Below are 21,883 nucleotides of genomic sequence, written 5' to 3'. Positions count from 1 at the left end.
AGCCCACATAGTTTACTGTTGTACTCGCTGTGTGAAAAGTTTTCCAAAAGTGACCTAGAAGAATTGAGAAATGTGTTCTAGCGACTGTAAAAAACTGAAATAAGTGCTGTCATCTAGAATAAATCCAGTTAACAGTAGAACAAAAACTAACATTTGTTAGCATTACAAATAGTCATGAAATTGACATAACTAGGCTTAATGCTTACAAAATTTAACTTTGTCCCTCAGAGAAAGAGCTTAAGAAGCGGTGAGATTCATTGCGAACCCAGTACATGCGTTACAAGAAACATGGACCCTCAGAAGTTCTGTAGCTCAGAAGACTGGCGGGCCGCAATGGATCCTGACCCGCCTGCAGTTTCTAGAGCCTCACACAAAAAGGAAGGAGAGCACCTCAAACTATCAGGGTAAATAAACTATTTTTTATATTTTTTAAATTTAAGAATAAAAATAAACATTTTGCTTTTGGTAAAGTGGCCACTGATTGTTCAGATGTTGTAAATTATATTTACAAGAAACTCAGTACATTAACTTCCACATGTGCATCTGAATAGATCCATTTCGCCCATGTGCAGGGTATTGTTTTAGCTATGCCCTGTTATTGTTATGGGTGATTGGTGAACAAGTGTAAGAATCTGTGGTATCACATCGTTCACATGATTGTTTCTTTTAAGGAACCTTCGGCTGAGAGTGATTCCTGTACACCCTCAGATGGTACCAACAGTGACACCTGGACTGGCACCCATGAAAAGCCGGCTTCATTGAGGCTGAGCTACGGCCCAGAACACCCTTGGCTGAATCTACCATCTGTGGAGCTCAGTCCACAGCCAAGAAAAAGGAGCAAAGCATCTACTTTCAATCAAGGCCTCCGGGGAAGCGCAGGGTGAATCCTCCACTGAGGAGTCCACAAACTTGATGCGCATCATCTGCAAAACTGTAGAAAAGCTGGCATTACATGAAAACACCAGTGATGCCACCTCTGGAAAAATCCAGAACACAGAATGCGGACTTTGCCACCACATGTACTGCCACATTTCCAGCACGGGATTGATGTGTGCATTTTCAAATATTCAGTGAACCACAACCATGCACTGGATGTGTCTGTCAGTCAGTTTACAGACCTGTAATGTTGTCAGATTTAAGACACCATGTAAAGTGTAAACGTACTCGGTTACTCACGTAACCTCAGTTCCCTGGGAGAGGGAACGAGTATTGCGTATGGGAAAAACTCCTTATCGAGAATATGAAGCAATATTCCTATTCCATAAAGTGTCTATGTAAAACGCAGTGCCGCTGCACAGCCGATAGACCAGCGCGAGCTGCGCGCTGATTGGCTGTGCAGTGGGAACTGCATGAACCTATGGCGAGGCGGCAGAGAGAGCGAACCAATAGGGGTTGCTAGAATTCCCGCCGAACAAGGTCTCTAGAATTAGCATATCTAAGGCTATAAAAGACCGTGTTTTGCCATAGGAAATCAGGTTAAAAATCGACTGAAGCGATACCCTGAGAAGCACAAGCACGGCGCGTTACGCAATACTCGTTCCCTCTCTCAGAGAACCGAGGTTACGTGAGTAACCGAGTACGTTCCCTTTCGAGAGGTCTCTCGTATTGCGTATGGGAACCCAATTTAAAACGCTGTGCGTGCTTAACTGACCCAATGGCCTGAGGCACGTAAGATGGGTAACAGTGAGTCACAGGAGACCAACAAAGTGGGTCTCTTGAGAGGACATAAGAGTATATAGGCCGGATAGAATCGGGCCATATGATATAGAATTATGACCGGACATAGTCGGGCCTTATAGATATATGGTGTAAGACATATTATGAAGCTCCAACATGCTTGTGAGAACTTATCATGTATGAATAACAGGGAGACCAGACGCATCGGGTCTATACCTATTAAATGGAGATAATCCCAGCTTGTAAAGCGGGGACTTCCAGTTTATAAAATCTGATAAAAGTGGACGGAGAGGCCCAGCCTGCCGCCGCACAGATATCTTCTAGCGGTATGCCACGTGACCATGCCCATGACGAGGCCATGTCTCTAGTAGAATGGGCTTTAATGCCTAAAGGGCAAGTTAGGTCTTTAGACTTATAAGCCATAGAGATGGCGTCCACTATCCAGTGTGACAGTCTCTGCTTCGTGACAGCATAGCCTTTAGTGCGGCCACCGAAGCACACAAAGAGCTGTTCCGATTGCCTGAAAGGGGCGGAGCGTTCTATATACAGTCTCAGTGCTCTGACTGGGCAGAGCAAATTTGCGTCCTTTTCGTCTTGCGACGCGGGCAGGGCCAAAAGAGAAATGACCTGTGCCCTAAAGGGAGTAGAAAGCACTTTAGGAACATAACCATATCTAGGTTTGAGGACGACCCTGGAGTCGTTAGGCCCAAACTCGAGACAGGAAGCACTCGTGGAGAGTGCGTGTAAATCGCCCACTCGCTTGACTGAGGCAAGTGCCAGCAGAAACGCGGTTTTCAGTGAGAGGTGCTTTAGGCTCACAGACTGAAGCGGTTCAAAGATAGAGCCCTTCATAGCTTCCAACACTGTGGCAAGGTCCCATATAGGGACTGAGGGGGGGTGAGACGGGTTCAGCCTTCTGGCCCCTTTAAGAAAGCGTACTATAAGTTCGCTTTTCCCCAGTGATTGTCCCGCGACCTGAGCGTGATAAGCTGCTATGGCGGCAACGTACACTTTGAGCGTGTAGGGGGAACAACCCGCGTCCATTAGCTCTTGAAGGAAGGCGAGCACTTCTGCCACCTCGCACGAGCGTGCGTCAAGGTTTCGTGCTGTACACCAGTTAGAGAATACCGACCATTTCAGTGCATAGAGCCACCTGGTTGAGGGTTCTCTAGCTTCAGAAATAGTATTCAGAACACTTTCAGAAAGGTTCGTGGGTATTGGTTGATGGGCCAAACGTGGAGAGCCCACAGTCGGGGTGGGGATGCCAAATTTTCCCCTTCACCTGCGTGAGGAGGTCTTTCCTCAGCAGAATCGGCCATGGGGCTGTGTCTGACATGAGAGTCAGTTCGGAGACCCATATTTGATTCTTCCACAACGGGGCTATTAAGAGCACTGTGGAATTGGTTTCCCTGATCTTTTTGATGGCCTGCGGCAACATCGTGATCGGAGGAAAAGCATACAGAGGGAGACTGGGCCAGACATGGGCCAGCGCATCTCTGCGTTTGGAGAAAAATATTGGGCAGTGAGCATTGTCTTCTGAGGCGAAAAGGTCTACTTTCGCTTCGCCGAAGATGCTCCATATCAACTGAATTGTTTGCGGGTGAAGAGACCACTCCCCGGGGGGAATACCACCTCTGGATAACATATCCGGACCCTGATTCAGAATACCTGGCACGTGAGCCGCCCTCAGGCAGCTCAGGAAGTGCTCTGCCCATAAAAGGAGGTGATTCGCCATGGAATGTAGGGAGCGTGATTTCAGCCCGCCCTGGCGATTTATATAGGATACCACTGACATGTTGTCCGTTCGGACCAAGACATGGTGACCCTTTATGTATGGAAGGAAAGCTTTCAGCGATAGGATGACCGCTTTCATCTCTAGACAGTTTATGTGTAGCCTTTTCTCTGTAATCGCCCACTGGCCAGAGACTGGCTTGCCCTCGTGTAGGGTGCCCCAACCCAGGTTGGACGCGTCTGTCGAGACCATTTTCCGTTTCGTAACTATACCCATCATAACACCTGTTTGATACCAGGTGGTCGCCTTCCAAGGAGCCAGAACTTTGACACAGCTGTGGTTCACTTTAATGCGAAACTGGCCTGATCGCCATGCGTGAGCCGGAACGCGGGAGTTTAGCCAGCGTTGGAGGGGACGCATGTGTAATAGACCCAGTTTGAGTACTGCTGATGCCGAGGCCATAAGACCTAGCATCCTCTGAAAATGTTTGAGAGGAATGCAAGCGCAAGCTTTGAATGACTTCGCCATGTTCTGAATAGAGAGGGCGCGCTGTGACGTAAGCCACGCCCTCATCTGTATTGAGTCTATGACCGTACCCAGAAAAGATAAATTCTGGCTGGGAGACATTGAACTCTTGGCGATATTGATCCTGAGGCCCAAACATTCTAGATGGTTGAGGAGCCAGGACTTGTGTATCGTCAACTGTGCCTCTGACTGGGCTATGAAAAGCCAATCGTCGAGGTAGAGTATCTGCATGCCTTTCAGCCTCAGCGGGGCTATGGCTGCGTCCATGCACTTCGTAAAAGTGCGGGGTGCCAGGGATAAACCGAATGCCAGAACTGTGTATTGATAAGCCTGACCCTCGAAGGCGAATCTCAAGAATGGCCTGTGACGGGGCGCTATCTGAATGTGAAAGTATACATCTTTCAGGTCGACCGTGAAAAACCAATCCAGAAAGATTTGTTTCACTGTCAGCATCTTGAACGAGCGCGTCATAAGCGCTTTGTTCAGATGTCTGAGGTCTAGGATGGGCCGGAGGCCGCCATCCATTTTTGGAATGAGAAAGTAACAACTGTAAAAGCCTGACTCACTTTGAGTCGGGTGCACGGTTTCCACCGCCCCCTTCTCTAACAGTTTCGATACCTCGGCGCGGAGCACGTGACTCACGCTGCCTTTCACTGAGGTCTCGACCACGGCGCGAAAGCGTGCGGGTCTGCGAGCGAACTGTAGCGAGTAACCTTGTTTTATTATGTTCAACACCCAATCTGATATACCGGGGATGGCCTGCCAGGCCTGGGCCCGTGAAGCCAGGGGTTGAATTTGGATCGGGGGCGGGCCGTTTAGGGATAGGGACCCGGTAACCCGTATGTTTTGTGCTTGCAACACTGTGGGGAGTGTTTATGTTTGGCGGCGTGCACTGTGTAGTGGGCGCGCGCATTACATTTTTGGCACAGGACAGCGTGTGAGCTGTGTGGGGGGTGCTTGAGTGTAGGGGTGCTGACTGTACAGTGGGCACATTGTCTACATAGAAAAAGCTCTTTTTGAGATTTATTTAGGTCGCCGTGAGAACGGCGTTCGTGTGCAGGCAAGCGCTTTTGATAATGGGCTCGTTGGCTGCGAAAACTGAGTCGGCAGTCACCTGGTTGCAGGGAACTGTGAGACTGAGAGAGTGTGGTGGGGGTCCAGCCGAAGCGGGACCTGGCCACCTTCTTTTCCCCCTTGCGGCTAGGACGGCTTCGGTGGCTCGGGTTTCGACGCAGCTTTGGGTCGAGGTCCCCGGAACTCGGGCTGCCTGCTGCGGCTTGCAGAGCGTGAGCGCTGCCGGTTCCTGGATCCCGAGCATGGCCGAGAGGACGCCGGCGCTGCTTTAGCGGGTTGAAGGGGCGGCGCTTTGTGGCGGCCAGAGGAAGAGCTGGAGCGTTTGGGCAGAAAGTGTTTCATGGCTTGCGACGCTTTCTGAGCCTCGGTGAAACGCTCGGCGAAGCCAACGACCGCCGGACCGAACAAACCGGAGGAGGTAATGGGTGCATCCAGAAAGGAGGCTTTGTCCACATCCTTCATGTCGGTGAGGTTCAGCCACAAGCGGCGCTCCAGAACGGTCAGGTTGGCCATAGTCCTTCCGATAGCCTGCACGTTAGCCTTGGTTGCGCGCAGGGCTAAATCAGTGGCGCTGCGCAGGTCCCTCAAGATCTCAGAATCAGGAACAGACTCGTCCAGAGAGCGGAGAAGTTTGGCCTGATACACTTGAAGGACAGCCATGGTGTGGAGCGCTGAAGCAGCTTGGCCAGCGGAGGCGTATGCTTGACTAGCGAAAGCTGAGGTGGAGCGACATGGTTTGGAGGGGTGTTGAGCCCTCCAAAGGTGCGCAGCGACCGTTTCCTCGAGGGGAGGAAAACCCTTGTATCCTTTTTCCTTACCGCCGTCAGCAGAGGAGAGCGCTGAAGCTAAAGTTTTTGCTTCATATTCTCGAGAAAAAGAGTTTTTCCCATACGCAATACGAGAGACCTCTCGAAAGGGAACAGATTTTTTAGCATATTGTAAGCTGTATTGTAAATGTGTCATGCACAGTTGTAATTTATTTTATAGTTAGCACACAATTCTATTTCAATTTTAAATATTTTTGTTGTCTATTTACTAGTTTTGGTAATTTTGTATCAGAGCCTTATAGCTATTTTTACCCATTGTACTGAACATTGGAAATGTTTCGTCGCCACTGGTTGGTCGGCGTCGGCTTGGTGAGTTCCTAGCTTTAGAGTCTGCAGCATTTTAGCGCTTTCTTTAAAGGATTAGTTCACTTTTAAATAAACTTTTGCTGGTAATTTACTCAACACCATGTCATCCAAGATGTCCATGTCTAAAGTAGAAAAGAAATTAAGTTTTTTGATGAAAACATTCCAGGATTTTTCTCCATATAATGGACTTCAATGGGCTCCAAACGGTTCAAGGTCCAAAAGACAGTTCAGTGCAGCTTTAAAGGGCTTTAAGCGATACCAAACGATGAATAAGGGTCTTATCTAGCAAAACGATCAGTTTCTGAGAGAAGCCGAGCAGTATTTATGCTATTATTTTACCTCTTATCAGGCGAACGTGATCATCTTACATTTACATTTAGTCATTTAGCAGACGCTTTTATCCAAAGCGACTTACAAATGAGGGCAATAGAAGCAGCTAGAGCAGTCGAAGGGCAACAATATCAGCAATATGCAAGTGCTGTAACAAGTCTCAGTTAGTCTAGCACAGAACAGAATTTTTTTATTTTTTTTTAATAAATTAGACAGACAGACAATGAATAGAATGATAAGTGCTATTCTCGATCGGTCAGGTGTTGCTGGAAAAGATGTGTCTTTAGACGTTTTTTGAAAATGGCCACAGACTCGGCCGCACGAATTGAGATAGGCAGGTCATTCCACCAGGTGGGAACGGTCCAGGAAAAGGTCCGTGACAGCGATTTCATGCCTCTTTGGTATGGCACCACAAGGCATCGTTCACTGGCAGAACGCAAGTTCCTGGAGGGTGTATAAGTCTGAACGAGCGAGTTTAGGTATATTGGTGCAGAGCCAGTGGATGTTTTTAAGGCGAGCGCCAGTGCCTTGAATTTAATGCGAGCGGCTATTGGTAGCCAGTGCAGACTGATGAGGAGAGGCGTGACGTGTGCTCTCTTCGGCTCACCAAAGACCAACCTCGCCGCTGCATTCTGGATCAGTTGCAAGGGTTTGGTAGTGCATGCCGGAAGGCCCGCAAGAAGAGCATTACAGTAGTCCAGTCTGGAGAGAACGAGAGCTTGGACCAGTAGTTGTGTGGCATGATCTGATAGGAAGGGTCTAACCTTCCTAATGTTGAATAGTGCAAATCTGCAGGACCGGGTTGTTGCAGTGATGTGGTCAGTGAATTTTAGCTGATCATCGATCACAACCCCAAGGTTCCTGGCTGTCCTGGACGGAGTTATGGTTGATGAACCTTTGAGCTTAGCCATTACTTCTGCTTAGTGAGGTCAAAATACGAGCCTGGTCATAGTAGTATACGTAGATGCCTCATGAGTGCTTGCACGGATCAGTAGAATGAGGCATCTACGATCGATATATCTATGACCAGGCTCGTATTTTGACCTCACTTAGCGGAAGTAATGGCAGATACAGAGATGATCACGTTTTTGATAAAATGATTTCCCTGTTCTGGCATCCTGGCGCACAATAGTAAGATTTAAACAGTCCGGTTTTAAATTATTTTATAGATACCAATGCAACAGCCGCTCTAGCGCCCCCCTGGTTGCCTGCCAAAATGGTGGAGATTAGGCTGCGTGACGACAACCTTCGGAGATCTATACTTCACTTTTTTTCTTCTTTTTTTTAAACTTTATTTATGAGTTTTATGACAATATTACAAAAAAAAGAAAAACAATACAAATATATATATATATATATATATATATATATATATATATATATATATATATATAAAGTACATAAATATATAAACGTGTGGCTAAACAAGACAGTAGCAATGTACAATCTGCATGATAAAAGAAATTTTGACTGAAAACAACTGCTGGAAATGAGATTTAGTCTGGGTCAGACAATAAGACATGTTCCCTGACATACTGCTTAAAAGGGTCCCAAGCTTTGTTAAACTGGTTGGACGAGCCTCTGATAGAATGTTTAATTTTTTCTAACTTTAAGAAAAAGAGGACATCTCGAATCCACTGCGTTGGAGTTGGAGGCCCCTGGTCCTTCCACCTCAGCAAAATGAATAGTTTGGCTAAGAGCATGATGAAAGCTATACAGTCAGATTTTACCTTTGTAAGATTATACGATTTCGAAGTGATTCCAAAAATAGCAATCAATGGGCAAGGGGAGATCGGTCTACCTAAAAAACCAGAGATGGTCTCAAAAATAGTGGCCCAGAAGTTCCTAAGCTTTGTACAGGACCAAAACATATGTGCATGAGAGGCTAAAACTACAGCGGGGTAAAGCTACAGCGATCACAGGCAGAATCTATATGCTGAAAGTGCTTGGATAGTTTCAACTTTGTCCAGTGTATGCAGTGCACAATTTTGCACTGCAGAAGCCCATGTCTTGCGCAGACTGAAGACTTGTGTATCCTGTATAAAACTAATTCCCAATCCTCATCTGAAATAGCCATACCTAAGTCATCCTCCCAAAAAGCTTTTATATGTGAAAGGGATTTATAGAGTGGGGTCGAAATTTTACAGTAGATTATCGATATAATGCCTTTCCATTTTAGGGGGTCCTCAGTACACCAAGATGTAAAATACTTATCCATTATTGAGGGATTAAAGACATGATTAGAATGAATAAGGGATTTAGGGGACATAGTTTGCCAACCAAAATGACGTCTCACCTGTTTCCAGATTTTAAGTGTAGATTTAAGTAGGTTTTTAGTAAATTTTCCACAGGGAAAGGACAGAGGAGCATAAACTAATGCAGCTAGGGAAGAAGGCAAGCATGAGAACGAGTGGACTCAATGGCTACCCATGACAGGGCGTCAGCCCCAGGGTCTTCATACAGCCAGTGTAATATAGGGCGAATATTTGAAGCCCGATAATAATATTGAAAGTTAGGGAAAGACATTCCGCCCAGTGGTTTAGGATGTTGTAGAAGACTTTTACTCATTCTAGCAGGTATACCATTCCATATAAATGAGCTGAGAGCACTGTCCAGCTTAGAAAAAAATGAGTTGGGAATAAACACTGGAATGCACTGAAACAAATAGGTAAACTTGGGCAGCACATTCATTTTGATAGAGTTTATTCGACCTGCGACTGATAATGGAAGTGAGGTCCAACGCTTTAAATCCTGTTCAACTCGCTCCAGTAAATAGGGGAAGTTTTCAGTAAAAAGTTTAGGAAAGGTATTGGTTACTCGTATACCAAGGTATGTAAATGAGTGGGAGACCTTAAATGGAAAGGAAGAGAAAGAGAACTCCCGGGCAGCATTGTTAATAGGAAACATTTAACTTTTCTGTAAGTTCAATTTATAGCCCGAGAGTCTTCCATAAATATCAAAAATATTAAGGATATGGGGCAAGGATTTAGATGGGTCAGAAATATATAAAAGCAAGTCATCCGCTGTAACATATAGATCCACTGGAGGCAAGTGTTTTGAACCCAAGTGCAGCATTTATTAACAATAAACAAAACTTAAAACAAAGACTTGGCTTAACTTGATCAAAACATAAAACAAAGTCATGGCATGGCTAAACAAAACTCACCACCAGCAGGTTACAACGTTAATAACAGACAAAGACACATGGCAAACATGAGGGCTTAAATACACACACTAAAGACAAGACAAGTGACACCTGTGAACAGTGATTAAACAATGAACCAATGACAGGACAAGACACAAGATTACATAAGGGCATGGGAGTCACATGACAATGAAACACATGACAAAACCAGGAAACTGAAAGGACAAGACAAACTAGAAACATGACAGTAAACTTGATGAACTAAACACATGAAACATGAACCAACACCAAAACACCATGTGACAGATCCCCCCCTCTATGGGCGGCCCCTGACGCCCAAACAACACCAACACATCAATAACCTATCAAAGAGTCTTAACAAAAAGTCTTGGGGGGCGGTCTTGGGGGAGGGATGGTGGGCCAGGCCCGTGCAGGGGCACCGGACCCAGACATGACCTGGACGGGCCTGGGAGCATGGGCGGACCTGGACCCTGTGGCGTGGGCGGACCAGGACCCTGTGGCGTGGGCGGACCCTGTGGCGTGGGCGGACCCTGTGGCGTGGGCGGACCCTGTGGCGTGGGCGGACCTGGACCCTGTGGCGTGGGCGGACCCTGTGGCGTGGGCGGACCTGGACCCTGTGGCGTGGGCGGACCTGGACCCTGTGGCGTGGGCGGACCTGGACCCTGTGGCGTGGGCGGACCTGGACCCTGTGGCGTGGGCGGACCTGGACCCTGTGGCGTGGGCGGACCTGGACCCTTGCCCCCCCCAAAAATTTTCTTGGGCGGGACAGTGGGGCCGTGGGCTGGAGCCTGGACGGGGCCGTGGGCTGGAGCCTGGACGGGGCCGTGGGCTGGAGCCTGGACGGGGCCGTGGGCTGGAGCCTGGACGGGGCCGTGGGCTGGAGCCTGGACGGGGCCGTGGGCTGGAGCCTGGACGGGGCCGTGGGCTGGAGCCTGGACGGGGCCGTGGGCTGGAGCCTGGACGGGGCCGTGGGCTGGAGCCTGGACGGGGCCGTGGGCTGGAGCCTGGACGGGGCCGTGGGCTGGAGCCTGGACGGGGCCGTGGGCTGGAGCCTGGACGGGGCCGTGGGCTGGAGCCTGGACGGGGCCGTGGGCTGGAGCCTGGACGGGGCCGTGGGCTGGAGCCTGGACGGGGCCGTGGGCTGGAGCCTGGACGGGGCCGTGGGCTGGAGCCTGGACGGGGCCGTGGGCTGGAGCCTGGACGGGGCCTTGGGCTGGAGCCTGGACGGGGCCGTGGGCTGGAGCCTGGACGGGGCCTTGGGCTGGAGCCTGGACGGGGCCTTGGGCTGGAGCCTGGACGGGGCCTTGGGCTGGAGCCTGGACGGGGCCTTGGGCTGGAGCCTGGACGGGGCCTTGGGCTGGAGCCTGGACGGGGACGTGGGCTGGAGCCTGGACGGGGACGTGGGCTGGAGCATGGACGGGGACGTGGGCTGGAGCATGGACGGGGACGTGGGCTGGAGCATGGACGGGGACGTGGGCTGGAGCATGGACGGGGACGTGGGCTGGAGCATGGACGGGGACGTGGGCTGGAGCATGGACGGGGACGTGGGCTGGAGCATGGACGGGGACGTGGGCTGGAGCATGGACGTGGGCTGGAGCATGGACGTGGGCTGGAGCATGGACGTGGGCTGGAGCATGGACGTGGGCTGGAGCATGGACGTGGGCTGGAGCATGGACGTGGGCTGGAGCATGGACGTGGGCTGGAGCATGGACGTGGGCTGGAGCATGGACGTGGGCTGGAGCATGGACGTGGGCTGGAGCATGGACGTGGGCTGGAGCATGGACGTGGGCTGGAGCATGGACGTGGCCTGGAGCATGGACGTGGCCTGGAGCATGGACGTGGGCTGGAGCATGGACGTGGGCTGGAGCATGGACGTGGGCTGGAGCATGGACGTGGGCTGGGCTCACTGGGGTGGAGAGTACTGTGGGAACGTGGAGCTCCTCATCCACCGTTCCCACAGTAAAAGATGAGCCACTCAACTGAAGTGCATAGTCAATATATCCAGCTAGAGTTCCTGGAGAATTGCTCACTGGCATCAAATACCTTAAAAGGTCATTAAGTCCATTTAAGAAAATACCCTTGAGGGCAACATCATTAAAGTTCACCTGGTAGCACAGTCCACAAAACTCCTCCACATAGTTCTCTATGGCTTGGTTTCCCTGGCGTAGACGAAGCAAGGATACAACTGCTGGGTCCATTTTGTAGGTCTGTTATTCTGTAACATATAGATCCACTGGAGGCAAGTGTTTTGAACCCAAGTGCAGCATTTATTAACAATAAACAAAACTTAAAACAAAGACTTGGCTTAACTTGATCAAAACATAAAACAAAGTCATGGCATGGCTAAACAAAACTCACCACCAGCAGGTTACAACGTTAATAACAGACAAAGACACATGGCAAACATGAGGGCTTAAATACACACACTAAAGACAAGACAAGTGACACCTGTGAACAGTGATTAAACAATGAACCAATGACAGGACAAGACACAAGATTACATAAGGGCATGGGAGTCACATGACAATGAAACACATGACAAAACCAGGAAACTGAAAGGACAAGACAAACTAGAAACATGACAGTAAACTTGATGAACTAAACACATGAAACATGAACCAACACCAAAACACCATGTGACATCCGCATACAGTGAGACTTTATGCTCTTGCCCTCCTCTGATTATACCAGCTATACTTGTGTTTTGGCACAAGGCAATAGCCAAAGGCTCTATTGCAACTGCAAACAAAAGGGAGGGAGAGAGAGGGGGAGAGGGGACAACCTTGTCTTGTGCCTCGATTAACCTGGAAATACGCAGAGGAAATATTTTTGGTACGAGCAGAGGCAAATGGGGCATTGTATAATAACTTGACCCAAGATATAACTATACTTCACTTTTGAATGCGTACACGAGGGTCAGTACAGTGCATGTGACATCAGAAGTGTATAAGTGTATTGTACTGTTTTTTTTACAGCAATTAGTTTATCCACAAGGTAGCAACTGTGCTCTAGGGGCGTCAATTCATAAGTAGTCAAAATAAAACAGAACACATGCAAGCTACAATGGAGGGCTACTAGGGATGACACGGTATGAAAATTTGATATCAGGATTAGAGTGACCCAAATGATCACGATTATCAATATTATCACTGTTTTGTTCAAATGCGATGAAAGAGTTCAAACAGAACAGATGCACACACTGAAAACGTTTCAACAAGTTTTATATTTGAAAATCCACAAACAACAAATAAATCAAGCAGCTCTATGCACTTTTTTAAGCAAGATTATGTTCTGTGGGATTAATGAAATCAGAGGACTTTAACTTTTACTACTACAATTATTACTATAACTTCTTATGATCATTGTCTGGATGATTATTTTGTACACTGTACAAAATGGATAAGATTTAAAATCAGGTAAGATTAAAAGATGTCATGAACTGGCTTTTTAAATTTTTGTATACTGTTATCTGAGGTCAACTAATGACATTCACATGGTTTTTACATTCAAAAGCATCATAAAGAATAAGTAATAGTAATAGGAGTATGGAGTGATTTGGTGCTTTTCCTTTAGACCACTCTCAGCAGGGGTGCCCGAGGTGGATGTCCTTCAGCCCTGCATGGTTATGTTTTTGTTAGGTTTTATGTTAGGTTTTTTTCTTGTTTTGAATTGTGTTCTTTATTGACACTATACATTTCTATCAGCTCTTTAATGTGTTTCTTCAGTGTACTTTTTGTTTAGTGTGACTGACCTGTGCAAACGAATTATTAATTTCTCTGGTCTATTGAAGAGTAGGCATTTTTATAGGAGAATACTAAAGTTTTATAAAATTAATAAAAGTATTTTTATGGGGAACTCAAGTCTCAGACCATTTCTTTGATGACAAACCTGTGTGCTTTGACATAAGCCGGTGGCTTATAGGGAGTTCCTGGGGTGAATGTCCCTAGGTGGCGTAGTCGACACAAGAAAGGAACATTTTAGTAATTCTCCTAATTCGATTTTTTGAATTGCCGGCAACCGCTTCGCCACATCACGATTGATTTCTTGGAAAAGTTGATTTCTCAATTCATCACCCCTTTAAAACATTAATCTCAATTCAATATGTCCCCGTAGTTATTTATGTGGTAAAGAAAATCTGTGTACTAAGTGTACAATGAATATACATTATTATCCCTTAAATGTAGGGCTGGGCGATATGGCTGAAAACTGTATCACGATATAATTGTTTAATATCGGTCGATATCGATAATTATTGATATTTTTTATGACCTTTTTAAAATAAGGACCAGGAGAAAAATATTATACATTTAAACATTTTTATTTAAAACGTAACCTTCCTCTGATTATAATCCCCTCAGTTATAAAGCAGAAATGTCAACACAACCATGGAAAACACTCAGATAATTACAATATAAACACAAGTCTAAAATCACAATGAACACTTAACATTTGTCTCTTAACATGGTGCAGTGGCTCCGTTATTTATTTGTAACTGTTACCATTTAGATGCTTTGTCATAAGGTTCCGATGCAGAGTAACGTTACCTCTCTCATTCTATCCCACAATGCACCGCAATAACGAGTGTACAGCCGATGTACACACTGTCTGAATTCACTCACTCGTTCTCATTCACTCCTTCAAGTGAACTGTATCAGTGGACTAAAGTAGGGAATCGTGATTTGAGGGTTTAGGGGGCGATTTCGGATTCGAAGAATAGCACGTCGAGTATAAACATGTCCCCAAACGAACGAGGCACGCACGCTGTCAGCGGAGGTGGTTAACCAAACTGATACAGTTACCTGATTGGCTGTTAGCCTGTCACTCCCTACGTTGCTTGGTTACCAGAGAGTGAGTGCCTTTGTTCATGCAACCAAACTTGCTTCGCAACCTCTGGTTTCTTCCGACGTAGAAAAAAAAATAATAGAACGTTTATAGAACGCATTTTTTATTGATATCGATTACGTGTCTATCGCGATACATACCGTTATCGTTTTATTGCCCAGCCCTACTTAAATGTCACCTTGTCTGAACTTTTTCGTTCACGTTATTATTTCCCAGTAGTTTTGGTATTGAGGTCAAAGTCCACTTGCCTTGCGTTCACAGATTCAAAGTGTTTCCCCCTATTACAGCGAGTTTCTTCTGGCATGTTCTGCAGACAGGGTGACCATCCTTGATTATGTTTCGATTATGTGACTTTTGTAAAAGCCAAAATATGACCACATCTCAGATTTGGTCCTTTAAGAAGGCTGGGAAATCTCCCGGCGATGTCACTGCCTTCAGCCATTTCTTCTCATAAAAAAAAACTGCGTAGGACAGACTCTGACTGGACAGGATTTACAGCGAGTTTTCAAAATCGTGATAATCACGCACTGTTTTAAAGATAATAAAATTTTAAACGATATTATTAACGTCTGTACATTTTATCGTGGTTTATCATGAAACCAGTAATCGTTCCATCCCTAAGGGCTACACAAATGAGAGATTGTGCAAAGTGGTTATAAAGTCCCTAATATTTACACCTCTAGCACGAAAGAATACAAAGATATTTGCATGGGTTGTAACTCATGGCGAGAGATTGCTCAAACTGCACAGAATGCCTATGCACGCATACGAGTTAAAAGAAGTATACTTTGCAATGCTGTGCATTTGACTGTGCATATGCGTAAAAAAACAACAACTATACTTTCAGCTTAAGGTTTTTCTGTCCGAGACTCATTCCAGACTGATGACAAATAACACCATTCTCTCACAAGTGAATGCTCATGTGGTGTTTAAAGGTTTCTTTATATCTGAAACTGTCTCTCCACAGAGATCACAAAATGAACGGCTTTTCTCCAGTGTGAATTCTCATATGCCTGTTAAGGCTTTCTTTTCTGCTGAAACTCTTTCCACACTGTTGGCAGGTGAACGGCTTCTCTCCAGTGTGAGTTCTTAAGTGGACTTTAAAGTGTCCTATTTGATTAAAACTCTTTCCACACTGAGGGCACGTGTAGAGTTTCTCTCCAGAGTGAACTCTCATGTGGACATTAAGGTTTCCATGTTGTTCAAAACCCTTTCCACACCGTCTGCAGGTGTAGGAGCTCTCGCCAGTGTGAATGTTCATGTAATATTCAAGACTTCTTTTTTGGCTTAAACCTTTTCCACACACTTGGCAGGTGTAAGGCTTCTCTCCAGTGTGAGTTCTCATGTGACCATCAAGAGTTCCCTTTTGGTTGAAATCTTTTCCACACTGTTGGCAGGTGTACGGCTTCTCTCCAGTGTGAGTTCTCATGTGACAATCAAGAGTTCTCTTTTGGTTGAAACTCTTTCCACACTGTTTGCAGATGTAAGGCTTCTCTCCAGTGTGAATTCTCAAGTGCCTGTTAAGGATTCCTTTTCTATTGAAACTTTTTCCACACTGTTTGCAGGTGAACGGCTTCTCTCCAGTGTGAATTCTTAAATGGTCTTGAAAGTGTCCTTTATGTTTGAAACTTTTTTCACAATGAGGGCATGTGTAGTGTTTCTCTCCAGGATGAACTCTCATGTGGTCTGTAAGATTTCCTTGTTGATTGAAACCCTTTCTACCCTGAAAGCGGGTGAAATAACGTATAGTTTCTTTCTTTTCAGTCTGTGAGCAACTAAAATATTTTTCTTCAGTTTTGAAATCATGATAATTCTCATATTGATCTTTTTCTTCAATTTCCTTTAGTACTTCACACTCCTCTTTTAACTGCATCAGGTCTAAGGAAAAAAAAGACAAAAATTAAACCAATAGCACAGCACAACACAACAGGCATAAAAACGTTAAGCATTAAACCCTAGAGGTCCGGCATGACCAACTCCCTTTTTTCATATTAGTGTGAAAGGGACTCCAAATACTCCATTGATTTTAGTCTTTCAGGCAAGTGTTATAAATCATTATAATCTGTTATGTTCTACTTCTAGTTTTGTTCACTCACAATAAAAACTAAATGTTGTGCTATTTGCAAAACGAAGAAAACAAACATGATGCGCGATCTGCAGACTCTCAGTCAATGAAGTCCATTATGATACTCTTCAGAAAATGAACTGTAACTTAGTGAATACTTGTCACACAACATGAGACAAGTCTAAAAAAATTACTAAATGTCAAGTTTTAGATAATGTAACTCAAATATTCTCTGTTTATGTATTCTGTTTGAAAAGAAAGAGATGTCAGTCGTTTGTGTGATGCCTCATCTGCTAATGGACCACACCCATGGAGCGTGCGCTCTATTCAAAGGTTAATTCTGAGGGGATTAGGGCTGAAACGATTTCTCGAGTAACTCAAGTTACTCCCTCCGGCACGAGGACAATCCGTTTAGATCTGCTCTGACGGATAGATCTGTATAGCCTTGGTGGTGAGAGGAAGGACCGTGTAGATCCGCTCTGACGGTCAAACAAAGTAGAGTTAGCCCTGGTGGTTCAGTCCAGGAAGATTTGTCTGTAAGGGTAATGTTTAAATGCAGTTACCTGACAAATATTTTTGAGTACTCCCTCCGGTGCGAGGAAGACCCGTTTAGATCTGCTCTGACGGGTAAAACATTTTGAGATAGCCCTCCAGTTAGGCCAAGGAGATTTGTCTGCAACTGTACTGTTTAAAAGCACAGTTACCTGACAACTATTTTTAAAGCAAACCAGACTCTCTCTTTTCTTCCACTCCAGATAGGGGTTATACTATATATATTTTTATTTTATTCACTTAAATAAACCCAGATAGGGTTTATAATATATATATATATTTTTATTTTATTCACTTACAAATATTATAATTCCATTTCTGTGTAAAGCACTTTGAATTGCCACTGTGTATGAAATGTGCTTTACAAATAAACTTGCCTTGCCTTGCCTTACTTGAATGCAAAAAATCATTGAGGCAAAATCATTCGCCTCAAAGCTTCGTTCAGTCCATTTAACTACACAGTCATGTTGGAAAGACAATTATTGTTCAAGGACTCTGAGTATGCGGTTATATCTGCGGGCAGTGTTGGGGAGTAACGGAATACATGTACCGGCGTTACGCATTCAGATTACAAATTATGAGTAACTGTATTCCGTTATAGTTACAATTGAAATAATTGTATTTAAAATACAGTTACATTGTTGAAATCAATGGATTACATTACGATACTTCTCGGTTTCACGTGTTTATTCACTCTCTAAATAAATTAAACCAACTCCATGCATTTCCCAGAACGCCCCGATACGAAAACACGTGTTTTGCTGGATCAGTAACAATGGAGTCTGAAAAGGAGCAGCGGAAGCAAGAGGTGGACAACAGAGAACAACAGAGCCTGGGCAAGAACGCATTTCTATCTTGGAAATTCAAACAGCATTTCACATTAAAGTAAGAGAATGGAGAACGAAATATAACTGTGCAGCGTGTCAGTGAAGAGTGGCTCTGTGATCAGTTATATTTTAAAAACCATCACACGTCAAATATCTTCACCAACTAGTAAAAGGAAGCGTTCATGAACCTGTTGTCCAACAAAATACAATGTTTAATAACACGTTTTAACTCACTTCATATAGTCAGTCGAGTGTTTGTGAGCTGATATGGCTTCTTATCACAGAATGAGGCACACAATGCATTATTTTATAGTATTCTAAAGTGATAAAGTCTATGTCAATCAGCACTTTATTATTATGAAAATACCCGAGAAGGCTTAAAGAACTAAAAAGCGTTTCTATATTTTACTATATCTCTTTACTTAAATATTATTTTCTAATTAAAACTATAATTTCGTTAGGCTGGGTTTAAAAACCCAATATCCGCCCTCTAGGTTGCTTGTGAGGGGAAAAACGCAGCTTTCTTCCACTTAAATTTTTATTTTAATGTATCTCTTTACATAAATATTTTCTACTTAAAAACTATTATTTCGTTATTTTAATCACCCAACTAATTACTGGCTTTCCAATAGGCTACGCACTTTTCACAATCCATTACGGAGCTGATAAATTTAGATTGTTCTTTAAACGTTCTTTCGTGTAGTTCATACAACCACCTTACAATATTTCAATAACATTATTTATTTTGTAGCCTATGCTATGCTTTGCACAACAAAAAGTTAATTGTGCTGGTAAATCGCAAGTTTCGGTCTAAGTGTTGTTCCCGTTTTCTTGTTCTTGATTTGTTGTTCTTCTGTTCTATGTGTGTTATCAGATCACCTTCATTCTTTCATTTGATTTGACATTATAGCTAAGGCAAATTGTCTTTAAAAGTAAGTTTTGAACATATTCTTTAGTCCTGTTGCACGACTCAAAGTAGTAGCTACTTGCTAGAATTCTCCTACTAGTATTGTATTTCGTTCTGTGTGATTTTTAGCATTTTATTACTGGCATAGCAAATTGCAAATTGCATTTGAATAAGATTTGACTTTGTTATTACTGAGAGAGCTTTGCACTTAAGTTGCCTATATCCAGGCATAAATTGGTATTGATTTAAAGCCATTCACTGACTATCATCTGCGCATTGAAGTGTAATTATCAGAGCCAGCTGATCTCACTCAGCAGCGAATAGTTTCTATTTAACGAGCGTTCCATAGCTGGCGCGGAAACCTCAGCGGAAGTGTTCAGCCCGCGTTTTCAGCCTCCGCGTGTGAAGACCGATGCGGGTAAAGACATCTGTATTCGACTCTTCCTCTGCGCGACTCCTCCGAGGCAAGGACTCCGATAAGGCACCGAGAATCTCCATTCTTCTCCTTTCATCTTCCTTTCCTGTCTCTAACCATGTGCGTCCACTCCATTCCCGTTATCTCTCAACCACGTCCCACTATTACACGTACATGTAGACGGCACCGTAACACTGCTAATCTACGTCCTGTTCCCTCCTCCTCTAATACCCCTCCGTCTCTTTCTTTTTCTGTGGGGCTATGGAATTGTCAGTCAGCTGTCAATAAAGCTGACTTCATTCCGGCCTTTGCCACTCAATCCGCTCTCAAAATCCTGGCCTTGACTGAGACCTGGATCCGTCCAAGACTCAGCATCACCTGCTGCTCACTCTAATAACTTCTCTTTCTCTCTTTCTCGCCAGACTGGGAGGGGTGGGGGCACGGGTCTTCTCATTTCTAACAATTGGAAATACTCATCTCACACAGCTCTTTGCAAAAACAACACATTTGAATATCATGCTATTACGCTTTCAACTCCCACTAAAATACATATTGTAGTCATTTATGAATGAATCAGCGTTTGAACGAATAGAGTCAATGACTCACTCATTCAGACGGTCACCTGCTGCCACATACTGGCAGTTTAGTTTCAGGTTTAAACATTATTTCCAACTTTTCTTATTTGTATATTCAAAAATATTTAAAACAATCTCATAACATTATTTGATGCAGTTGTCATTTTTCAGTGTAAATTATTTAATTTGATTGGTAACATCCCTATAGTGTTTTCTTCTAATTTAATTTATTGATAAAATTTAAGAATATAAAAGGAAAGCTGAAGCATAGCCTATATTTAATAATATTAGGGGAAAAATGCCCTTTATATAAGGTAAAAATATAACAAATATGCAGATTTAAATATGTCAAAGCTGATTGAACACTGGTGAGAATATTGCTTCAGAATACATTTTATTTACAACACTCAAAAAAAATCTACCTTTTTCCAGACAAGCAAATTTTTTACTCGGAAAAGTCGATGACTGATTGACTTGTCCGAAGGACAAGCACGTAAACAAGCTTAATGTCGAGCCTTAAATAAGCATTTTATGTAAATGTTTGTGCTTCAATTCTTGTAGAAACATGGCACAATTTGGAGGTGTGAGTTCTGTTACCAAATGGAGGCGTGTCCAGAACATACTTCATGAGCTCCATACTCAAAATGACAGTGACACCCAAGTGGCTAGTCCCAAGGAATGTCTTCTAGCAAATTATGAAACATCACATGATGAAGACATGACCTATGAGAACAACACCGACAACATTGACCTTGACAATAACAGTTTGACAATTCACTGACTGTCTCAGCAACTTCAGTGAGGAAGAAGATGTTTTCAGTGACACAACACTTCCAAAATGTAAAAGAACTTTGATGAAAACATCACATTCACATATGGTGAAAACAGTTGATGGTGGGGAGTATGTCCGTTTTGGAATATTGGAACATCTGCTCCAAAACAGAGATGGACTGCTGTCACAAACTGACATTATCAAATTGCAGGTGAACGTAGATGGACTGCCATTGTTCAAAAGCTCTCAGAAGCAGCTTTGGCCAATTTTAGGAAAATTTCCTTTTGAAAAGGATCCATTTGTTATAGATGTCTTTTGCGGGAAAAGCAAACCACACAATCCTAACCAATATCTTCAAGACTTTGTTGAGGAGGTTTCCACCCTAGAACAAGGTTTCACTGTTGATGAGAGGATGTTTCATCTGTCCCTGGACTGCTTTATTTGCGATGCTCCAGCACGATCATTCGTAAAACAAACAAAGGGGCATGGAGGCTATAGTGGTTGTGATCGCTGCACACAGGAGGGATCCTATGTGAGACGAAAAATTACGTTTCCCGAAACACATGCCACCCAGAGAACAGATGAGTCATTTGCTGAACTGCGTGATGAAAATCATCACAGAGGTCACTCAATACTCAGCACATTACGTTTGGGAATGGTCACACAATTCGTGCTGGACTATATGCATGTTGTTTGTCTTGGTGTGACACGGAAGATGCTCAATTTTTGGACCAAAGGTGACCTAAAATACAGACAAAGCTCCCACAAGATCAAAACCATCTCAGAAAAACGTGTAGGAATATCAAAGTATATACCTTCTGAGTTTGCGCGAAAGCCAAGGTCACTCTCAGAATTGGATCGCTGGAAAGCTACAGAGTTTAGGCAGTTTCTCCTGTACACTGGTCCTGTAGTCCTGAAAGATGTTCTCCCAACTCCACTTTACAACAACTTCCTTTCACTGTCCATCGGCATTTATCTGATGCTTTCTCCAACCCTGTGTGCCCATTACTGCGATTATGCAGATAACCTGATTAGGTGCTTCCTTGAACAGTTCAGGACCTTGTATGGGGTTGAGGAGATGGTCTACAATGTCCACTCTCTGTGTCATCTGGCAGATGATGTGAGAAGGTTTGGTCCTTTAGACATTGTGTCTGCATTTTGTTTTGAAAACTTCCTGGGCCACCTTAAAAGAAAGGTCAGAAAGCCACAACACATTCTCCAGCAAATAGCTTGTGTTGTAGAGAGGCACTCTACACAAAACAAGTCTCCTTACCAGCCAGATAAACCCAAA

Source organism: Gobio gobio, assembly GCF_949357685.1.
Source record: "Gobio gobio genome assembly, chromosome: 1".
NCBI lineage: Eukaryota > Metazoa > Chordata > Actinopteri > Cypriniformes > Gobionidae > Gobio > Gobio gobio.
Note: the sequence above shows the minus strand (reverse complement) of the source record.